The sequence below is a fragment of the Rutidosis leptorrhynchoides genome, chromosome 1, assembly GCF_046630445.1.
Source record: "Rutidosis leptorrhynchoides isolate AG116_Rl617_1_P2 chromosome 1, CSIRO_AGI_Rlap_v1, whole genome shotgun sequence".
NCBI classification, from domain to species: Eukaryota; Viridiplantae; Streptophyta; class Magnoliopsida; order Asterales; family Asteraceae; genus Rutidosis; species Rutidosis leptorrhynchoides.
The window spans coordinates 84593423-84604712 of NC_092333.1; the positions used below are offsets into that span (position 1 = coordinate 84593423).

The 11290-nt window shown below is 28.6% G+C and overlaps 1 long non-coding RNA gene across 2 annotated transcripts; it reads right to left on the minus strand.

The window, feature by feature from the left end:
- Positions 1-1726: 1726 nt before the first annotated feature.
- LOC139862278 (uncharacterized) lies at positions 1727-3666 on the minus strand. 2 transcript variants are annotated; one of them, XR_011764119.1, is made up of 4 exons: positions 3322-3666; positions 2942-3002; positions 2488-2545; positions 1727-1820 (listed from the first exon to the last, which is right to left on the minus strand). It is a non-coding gene; the product is annotated as an uncharacterized lncRNA (long non-coding RNA). The 2 variants fall into 2 exon arrangements; XR_011764117.1 differs by having other exon boundaries at positions 2942-3027.
- Between the last annotated feature and the right edge of the window lie 7624 nt (positions 3667-11290).

The window sequence follows — 11290 nt, forward strand, 5'->3', positions numbered from 1 at the left end:
CCATCGTAATAAAGGGTCCCAATTAGTCACATTAGTTTAGGGTTTCATATTGATATCATGGCCATTACAGGATATCTATATTAGGACCATTATCGGTCCTTATATAGGGTCCAAAAAATGTTTTTAGGACCAATTTCCTTTGTAATAAAGGGTCATAATATGTTTTCAAGGACCAGTGTCCATCGTAAAAAAGGGTCTCATTTAGTTTTTAGGACCTTCAATAAAGAGTCCCAAAATGTTTTTAGGACCTTTAATAAAGGTTCACAAAACCCCATTACTAACGTAGATCGTCACATGATAGGACCTTTCTGGGGGTCCTTATAGGTCATTTTTTTGGGACCCTATTGACCCTTTAGGTACGGCTTATCTAGTAACCACCTTTCAAAGGGTCGCAAAAGCAAAAGGGTACCAAACAAGCACATAATGGGACCCTTTTTGGGGTCCCGTAAAGTCATTTTTGTTGTAGTGTTAGTCTCAAAGCTAGTTTCTTTTTTTTCAATGTTTTTGTATAGTGTTTTGCCAAGCAATTTAATTTATGCTTCGGCTTCAATGAATTATAATCCCGATTGATGTTTTTCATCTTTTTAATGAAAAAGTTTTATTCAATACATTTATTCAATTTCTTGTTTACCAGAATAAACAAATACATTCGAACCCAACTAAAATATACTGTGTACAACATACATTGTACCATTTTCTATGGCGTCTTGTTTTTATTTTTATTTTATTTATTTATTTATTTATATTTATTATATATATTATTTTATTATTTTTTGACCAGAGGTCCTCACGGAAGCAATCTCTCTACTTCAGGTAGAGAGATTGCTTCCGTGAGGGCCTCGGGCCAACAAAATAATAGAATAAATAAATAAAATAAGATAAAAAAACAATAAAAACAAGACGCCATGTAAATGGTAGAATCAAATTTCTATGTGTTTTTAAGTCTGTCTAGGATTCAATCTATGCTCTAAGCGGCAATCAAATCGCCAATAAATCGACGATTGTTGTTGCCACAAATAATAAAGCCGAAGACATTGACAAAAAGAAGTCAAAAGGCAGGCCAGGTGGGAGTTGTTGTGCAAGTAAAGAGCCAACCACCCGTAACAGACCAAATACCAATCATGCACCTTTACGGTTGACATCCCCGTATATAAGTAAGTACGGAGTAGTTGTTATTTATTTTCCTAAAATGTCGTTCCCGTTTGACTTAATTAGGCCCTTGGTCCCTAAAGTATTTTTGTTTCATCCTTGTGTCTAAAATATCTTTGTTTCATCCTAACCCTTAAAGTAATGATATGGTTTCATATAGGTCCCCATGGTTAACTGTCGTTAACTCAATCCGTTAACTGGGGAACTAAATGAAACCATATCATAACTTTAAGGGTTAGGATGAAACAAAAATACTTTAGGGACAAAGATGAAAAAAAGAAAAAACTTTAGGGACCAATGGCTTAATTAAGTCCTCTCCTAATCATGTTCTCGGTAGCTCGATTTTCCATCCATTCCTTCCAAAAGACTCGAATGTCTAGTACTACAATGTTATGGTAAAGCCTTTGTTCTCAGTTTAGGAGGGTAAATGTTCTGGAAATAAAATTCACAAACAAGTAAACGATCAAAAGGAGGTATTCACATTATTGTCATGTAATATTAGTTTACATTTTTATTATATTTTACTGTCTCTAGATTGGATTCAAAATTAGAGACTTATTAGTTCATATACACTGGGAAAGTTACTGGATCCTCTGTTGGCTCTGTGAAGATGCTTCTGCCATCCCTTGCGTCACCTTGAATGATCGGCCCACTTTGAATATTTCTCGAGTCTACATCATAATGTTACGGAGTAACACATAAGCTATTAAATATATGCTGGTAATGTTAATTATGTTGAAAATCTTGTAAAGATATGCTGATAATGTAAATTATGCTTGATACTGTTAATTATGATGGTAATGTCAATACATAAGGTATTAGATAAAATGTCATTCAACGTTTATGGAAAAATTATATATATTAGTAAGGAAAACAAATGATCTCATATCGATAAAAGATTATCCCAATTGTTCATATTAGCAGATTACGGTAAAGAAACAAAAAAAAATTTCCTTATACATTCGGCCAAATCATTAGGATTGTTTGTATCAACGTGTGTATAAACGTTTTCACACTATATGTGACAACTTCTGCCCATTCGAAAGCACATTGGTTCAAATGGAGTTGTACTTTATATTGATAACAGGTGTGGTGCGAAAAAGTGGCTAAAAATAAACTCTTTTCCATGACCCAACAGGCTAAGCAACTAAATGTGTAACTAATGCGATATGTTAAACATTCAATAAAATATTATCTATTATACAGTATTTTATATAACCTGAAAGCGAAAGCATTAACAACAAATGTGTTAAACCAACCTGAAGAACCCACCCATTTTGTCACATATAGTCCTTGACAATCACACCCAAATCCAAGCAATGCGGTATAAAGGTTTACCTAAAATGCAAGAATTCCACAATCTCTTGTCCGTTGGAGCCTTGGTCTACTCCGAAACCTGATTTTTGGCTATGAATTTGATTAAAAAAATATACATACACTACCAGAGTCCCTTCCGAGATGATCTACCCATTTGCTAAGTGATTATCATGACTTCAATTTGAATGCACATTTAAACAATCCAGACTTATATACATGTTTTATATTGTAAATTTACCTTGCCAAAAAAAATAATAAATAAATAAAAATATACAACTAAAGTGATATATTTAGATTAGTCACATGTTCTAAGAGATAACTGACCTACACATTTCATTTTTTTTTATCAAAACTACAAATTTCTTACTAAACATGTAGTAACTACATTATACAAAACCACAAAATTCTACAAATGAACATTCAACTACACATATTAAAAAATAAATACACTAAGTAATTTAAAATGAGAAAATACCTTGCAATTTTTTTTGACACTTTGAGAATTGGATGGCCAAATAGCAGAGTCCTCAACCTCACTATTATGTGGAATAAATTAACATTCTTCCATAAAAATAGATTAAACATTAGTATTGAAGTGCAAGATGAAGTTGTAATCATGTGCTTGTAAAATTGTTGTCTTGAATTTGAAAAACACATAGATACTTATCGAGAGTTTATTGTCCTGAATTTGACAAAAGAGGTAAAAAAAACTTTATAATTTATTATATATATGTATTAACACATATAAGTATCGTTTATCACTTTTAACCATTCAACTTTAACGAAAATCAAGATCAACATAGTAAGGAATAGATACAACACATTAGGAATATATGAAAACAACAGTTAACGTACCTATAGTGTCGATTCATGATAATGATCGATTTTATGACGGAAGTCACAAACAAAAATGATATCTGCGAAATCCTTGAACATATTTCAGAGCAAAAAAGTGATAAACGTTCATATACGATCGATTATTGATTATATGTGATTAGATGAGACAATCAATTGACAGAAATCTTTGAACAAATTTTAGGGCATAAACCCTAAAATATACGATCGATCAAGCTTTCGTCGGATTCCTCTTAGGATCATCATCGATTTCAAATATAATTGAATATGGGGATTAGGGTTAACATTTTTGAATTTACGGATGGGTATTTGGAGCGTGGGTCTGGAGTTAAGTTAGTCGTTCGTGTACTGTGAGGGGTATATTTTAGACCTTTTCACATGATGATTAGATTATTTGTTAGCTTATACCTTAATTGAATGACTTAGATTGAAAGTTGGTAGTGATCCTAAGGTCATTAAGAGGTTGGTTTTTGTAAGTAGGAAAGATTTTTTTTTTGAACGACGAATTTGCATCAGCGGATCATTTATTTCAATGACCCTCATCATTTACACCCACACACGCTAGAAGGAAACTATTACCCGGGTTACTTGGCAACTAATCGCGGGACTTGGGTTGCTTGGCAACTAATCGCAGGAAATTGGAGAGAAAACCTTCCGCCCCCAGGAATTGAACCCGGGTTGCTTGACAACTAATCGCGGGTCCTTCCACACTGACGCTTGATACCGTTGAAGCAAACGTTCGTTGGTTGTAAGTAGGAAAGATAATGCTCCTGTTTTAATATTTAAAAGAGAAAAGAGATAAGATGGATACATTTAAAAATAAATAAAAAATGATGGCGCTGTCAAAATAGAAATTAGCACGGGTGAAAAGTTGTTGGGGTCGGTAATATTGATCTTTTGATAAACAGTCATATGCAAATTTTATTATTGCTAGAATTATATATTATATATATATATATTATATATATATATATATATATATATATATATATATATATATATATATATATATATATATATATATATTATACCTATATCTAAATGATAAAGTGGAAATAAATAGTTCTATTTATTTTCCCCACTTTATCCAAGCTTAACCCCTTAACTTCTTTCACTTTATCTGAACTTAACCCCTTAACTTTCATTAACATACAAATCGAACCCCTCACTTTATACGTATATTTTTTCCAAAATTTCACAAGCTTAACCCCCTAACTTTTATTAAAATACAAATCGAACCCCCACTTTACTAACTTTTTTTTTTGTTTTTTACTAATATTCAGTTTTCACAAACTTAACCCCCTAACTTTTATTAAAATACAAATCGAACACCCACTTTATACGAAAATTTTTTTCAAATTTCACAAACTTAACCCACTACCTTTTATTAAAATACAAATCGAACCCCCACTTTACTAACTTTTTTTTTATAAATAAAATCCGAACGCTAAAAGCAGCAACTTTCACAAAAGAAACAACCCTTCAATGTTATGTCGAAAAAATTTCTTTTTTACAAAATAGATTAAGATTTTTTTTTAACTCGCATTAAAAACGGAGCCCCCGGCGCGAAGCGAGGGCTCCACAACTAGTATATATCTAAAAACTATAGCAAAATGAATAGTAAACTTCACAATTTTCACAAACTACCCTCAATCTTTTACTTATTCACATTTTATCCTTAAAATATATAATACTTAACTTTATACCTTTTACAAATTTATCACAAACTTTTAACATTTTATACTTTAATCATTAAACTTCTCATTAATTATAAATCCACTATAGCAAAATGAATAGTAAACTTCACAATTTTCACAAACTACCCTCAATCTTTTACTTATTTACATTTTATCCTTAAAATATATAATACTTAACTTTATACCTTTTATAAATTTATCACAAACTTTTAACATTTTATACTTTAACCATTAAACTTCTCATTAATTATAAATCGACCAAATACTTATCTAACAGGTATAGCAAAAGTGAATAGTAAACCTCACAAGTTTCACAAACTACCCCCAATCTTTTACTTATTTACATTTTAGTCTCACAATATATAATAATTAACTTTATAGCTTTTATAAATTTACCACAAACTTTTAACATTTTATACTTTAACCATTAAACTTCTCATTCATTATAAATCGACCACATACTTTATATACTACCTAATAGATAAAAACGATTAATAGTCACCAGGGGCGTTTTCGTCCTTTCACTTTTTTTCCCTTTTCCCACCTTTTTTTTCAAAAAAGCCCCCATAGTTTGTTCAAATATTAAAATCGACCCCCCAAAGTGTCAAATACTCATTTTCATAAAAAAAAAATTAAATAAACTCCACCCAAATATTCAACGGGCCATATCTTCTCGCTCGCAACGAGTTAAATTTTCTGACACCATCGTTAAACTCGAAATAATTTTAGGAGCACACTGTCACTAACTATACGCAAAACAGACACTTTTTAAAAAACGTTAAATATTTAAGGAACTTTTCATACACGTCGATTTTGCGTTAAATTTTTAAAAGTCGACAATTCCATAGTGAAACGCGGAGATGTACATATATTGTTAATTTATAATAACATTTAAATCTTTCACGGATTATACATTTTAGTTCGAATCGAATTGCGCTTCAACGATATCATCTTTAGCTACGAAATAATTTTACAAACTAAACGCAATATAATACATTGAAAACCGAACCCCGGCGCGAAGCGAGGGTTCGAACACTAGTTTATGTCAATTTTGTATTACTATCCTGAAAGCTATTGCTAAATGAGAAAATGATCAAGTGGGGATGGCAAAAGGGTGTGGTGGATAATGGATTTAAATGTTAAAAACTAGTGAAATGACCCGTGAAATCACGAGTTTATTTAAAAGAAACAGTTTAATGATATATTTTAGGTATTAAGTGAATTTAAACGCTAAAGTCATTTAGTTTAAGGACCCGACGGATTCCGACTAAGAAACTTCTCGTTGTTTTTACAGACACATTGATGTACTTAACTTGGTCGGGATAAATGTACTACATATATTCTCTCACCATCCTCTTCCAATTTTCATCACAATTACTACTTTAATTGTCATAAAAGCCTACATAGAACCTTTTATTATTGAGACTTGTATTTCGCATACATATATAACGTAATTAATCTCGTTAAGAGAACTCAAATTTGAATTTAAATAATAATATAATAATAATTAATGAGAGTGAATTTTTTTCCCGAAAAACATCAAATAAATAAATAAGTAGATTTAATTTAATTAGTCATTAATGAAATTAATGACATCACCTTAAGGGCTTGAATTTTTTTTTCTTAACAAAGGAATTAGTTTAATAATGACATCATCATCATTATAGGATTTTAATAGAAACTATAGATTAAATTAATCTAACCATTAGAGGTTATAAAATGCTAAAAATTCTTAATTAGGTATATTTGATGATTTATATGTTTAAAACAGGCTTATTTGATATTATCTAACTCATGTGGGTCAATATGTGAAATTTAACACTTAAAGAGGAGATATATGTTAAAAGCTCTTTTTAACATTATTCTGTGGTAGGCGTAACAAAATTATGGGTGAAAAAGCTAGTTAATTTGGCCTATTTATGATTTATGATTTAAAAATTTATGTATATGAGGAATATTCAAATGAATTCAACTTTTAAGTTGAGATTCAAGGGACCAATTAGAGTGCGACATGTGATTAGAAAAAAAATTAAATTTTTTTTTTCAAAAAAATTTTTCGTAATTTTTTTTTTAATCACATGTGACTAGATTTAACATGCAGTAAATTACATGTGATTCTGCATGCAAATCAAATGTGATTGTAAAATACTAAAACCCAATTACATGTGATTCTGCATGTTAAATCCAACATATGTGATTGAAAAAAAATTTAAAAAAAATTGAATTTTTTTTAATCATATGTGATTAGATTTGACATGCAGAATCACATGTGATTGGATTTGACATGCTAAATTTATAAAAATTAAAAATTAAAATCGAAAAAAATAAATAAAATATTTCCAAAAAAAATTATAAAATATATTTTTTTTCAATCACATGTGATTATCGCGTCACATGTCACGCTCTGATTGGTCCGTTAAATTTCAAGCAAATTGTTAGATTCAAGGGATTACAACTATTATGTATACTAGTGAAATGACCCGTGGAACCACGGGTTTATCTAAACGAAACAGTTTAATATAATATGTTTTAGGTATTAAGTGAACGTAAATGCTAAAGTCATTTAGTTTAATGACCCGTGAAATCACGGATTCCGACTAAGAAAGTTGTCGTTGTTTTTACAAACATATTGACGTACTTAAATTGATCAGAATAACTGAACTACATTTATTCTCTCACCATCATCTTTCAATTGTTATCACAATTACTATTTTCCTTGTCATAAAAGCATACACTACATCTTTTATTGTAACATGTATTTCGTATACATACATAACGTAATTAATCCCGTAAAGAGAACTCACATTTGAATAATAATGTAATAATAATTATATTATAATGGAGTGTTTTGTAAAAGATTGTACTATTTGTTTTAAAGTTTATACATATGGTTATGCATGTATTTTATCATAAAGTTGTACATAATATTTCAATATTGTACACATGGTAATGAGATGTCTTTTCATAAAGTTGTACATTATGCTTCATATATTATACAGTTAACATGTTAATATTTTTATTAAATACAATTAATTATTTTAATGACATCATCATGGGGGTTTAAAATTTTCTCTTTTATTTTAGAATTTTTTAAGCTTAAATAAGATTTATTTATGACATTATCATTTTATAGATATAAATTAAATGTACAACACATGACCTATCAAACTTTTGATAAATATTCTCATATGAAAATTTAAAAGACAATTGTTAAACATAGCTAAAAATTAATGACTTTAATAGCACTTGCAATCAAAATACAAAAACATACTACACAATAGTAAGCTTATTTTAATATTTTTAAAACAAAATTAGTAGATATTTTTAAGCTTATAGAGTGTAAGTCTCATTATAAAATTAAATTTTAATATTTAAGAAAAAAAATGATATATTTAAAAGCTTGTTTTTTCAATTATGGTAATAATCATTTCCTAAATTATTTTATTTATTTATATAAATTATTAAAATATTAATGACATCACCATGATTATTGTGAAGATGACATGTGTCAAGTGATGGGTTAAAATAGAGTTAGGATGACATCATTATTTTAATAATTTAATAGAAAGTATAGATGTGCAAGTTTACAAAACTTAAAAGCACTACTTTTTTGTTTTCTACAAAAATGACGAGCCAAAAGAATTAAAAGAAGCAAACGTCAGTACATAAAAGATCAACCTGGATCCGTGTTTGAATACTCAATTTTAAAGAATGTAAGCGGTAACAACTAGCTAAATCTGTTATATCAATTAAAAATTTACCTTTTTATTTCTCTGATATAAAAATGAATTTCAAGTTTAGCAAATATTAAAAGTGTACAAAATGAATTTATATCTATCTATACATTATATAAAGCGCGTGATCATAATTTTATGTGTCAACTCTTAATTTAATTCCTACCACGTGTCAATTCCTCTTTAATTCTCTGCCACGTGTCTGTTAGTTAATTCTATCTATTAAGACTGATCCTAACGCGGCGTCAAATTTCTCCCGTCATCCCAGTTGGCAAGTTATTTGACGCCCTTGACGCCCCTAACGCGGCGTCAAAATTTGAAGCCCCGGGCGTCAGTCGAAAAGTTGACGGAGGTGTCAAATATTTTTCAGCCAATCAGATTTCACCACATATTTTTATATATTATTAATTAATAAATTATATACCCAACTACCAATAATATTTTACCACATCACCCATTTACAAATTTAACCCTCAAATTTGACACTCCCCTTTATTTAACTCCATCTCTTGACCTTGCCACATCACCAAAAAATACATCACTTGACTTTGATTTCATCGCCACGGTTAGAAATAGTCTAATTGAATTATTATACTTCCTAATTTAATTTTAATTTAATATAAAAATAAAAATTTCATTACCTAAAATATTATATTATATTACAATATAATAAGATTATACTCCTACGTTCCATATTAATAGTCCACAGACAAAAAACACACAGTTTAAAAAAATGTCATAAAAGTACTATACTTTAATTTTTTACTTTCTAGTTTTGCCCTTACATTTTATTTCTCCTTTAATCATATCCACGTACATTAAGAGCATAATAAAACTTAAGCTTCTTATTTTTTTCTATTTATGAAAGTGAACTAATAATTTGGGACATCTCAAAATGAAATATTGAACTATTATTATATGACGAAGGGAGTATAATTTAATAATTTAATATTAATAACGATAGATGTTATAGTAATATTGATATAACATACACCGTATATTTTATTAAGCATTATGAAATTGTTCTAAATAGTCATAAATGATATTGTTTTAAATGATATATTAAATAATATTTATATATATAAATGGTCATATATTGAAAATCATTTACATTTACACTATTTTTTATTGTAATAAAAAATATAAAAAAACATTTTTTATTAACATTCTAATTTGCATTACCTAAAATATTATATTATATTACAATATAATAAGATTAATAATTTAATATTAATAACGATAGATGTTAATCATGTTATAGTCATATTAATATAACATACTCCGTATACATTATTAATCATTATAAAATTGTTTTAAATAGTCATAAATGATATTGTTTTAAACGATATATTGAATTGATTGACTTAATATAAATATAGATAATATTTATACTGTATATATTAATGGTCATATATTAGAAAGCATTTAAAATATTTTTTTATTGTAATAAAAATTATAAAATAGATATCTTTTATATAATATCTGTAAAATATTAGATAAATGCACGAGCTTATGTTAGTCAATTGGAGTTATAATGGTTATCTTTAAAATATTAGATAAATGCACGGTCTCTATTTCGTTTGAGATTTTGACATAATGGAATTAGTTTGTACATATATACAATTAGCGATGTACATAAAATATTATTCTTAACGATCGGTTTTAAAACAACTTTTAGGGTTTCAAGTTTGGTGTTTTATCGATTATTTTTCAATTGAAGTTAAAATGATTCCAGCAGACAGACTCATAATCTATGCATTAATATTTAATACCAATGTTTTCGATACAAATTTTGTCAGTAATAAGAATTTTTTTATAGTAGTTGTGTTATACATTTGATAAGTATCATTATTAACGTTATCGACTACTAATTTATACAAATGTCGTACAACGCACGAGCGCCTAAAACTAGTAATATATATTATACTAGTGAAATAATCCGTGAAATCACGGGTTTGTTTAAACGAAACAGTTTAATGATATGTTTTAGGTATTAAGGTAATGTAAATGATAAAGTCATTTAGTTTAATGACACGTGGAACCACATATTCCGACTAAGACAATTGGTCAGAATAAACGAACTACATATATTCTCCCACCACCTTGTTCCAATTTTCAACACAATTATTACTTTTTTGTCATAAAAGCTACATTACAACATTTTTATTGAAACATGTATTTCGCCTACATATGTAACCCGTAAAAATGACCCAATTTTGAATAATAATAATAATAAAGTTTGCTCTAAAATTAATTATTTATGTAACGATCCGTCAAAATCGTCATTGACGGCGCCGTTAACTTAGGTCCCGTAACGTGGTCATAGTCCCTAAATGAGACGTGTTTGACCAAAATTATGTCGCATTCATTTGAAACTTGCATGACTTGCAAAGTTTTAAGTTACCAAATGGTTCGATAAAGAGTTTAAGTTTACAAAAGTATAAAGTATAAATGAAATGACTTGCGACATAATATAAGTTGAAAATCACAGTTGCTATAAATAGTGTAAGTATGTAAACAGTATGCTTGAACCCAAAG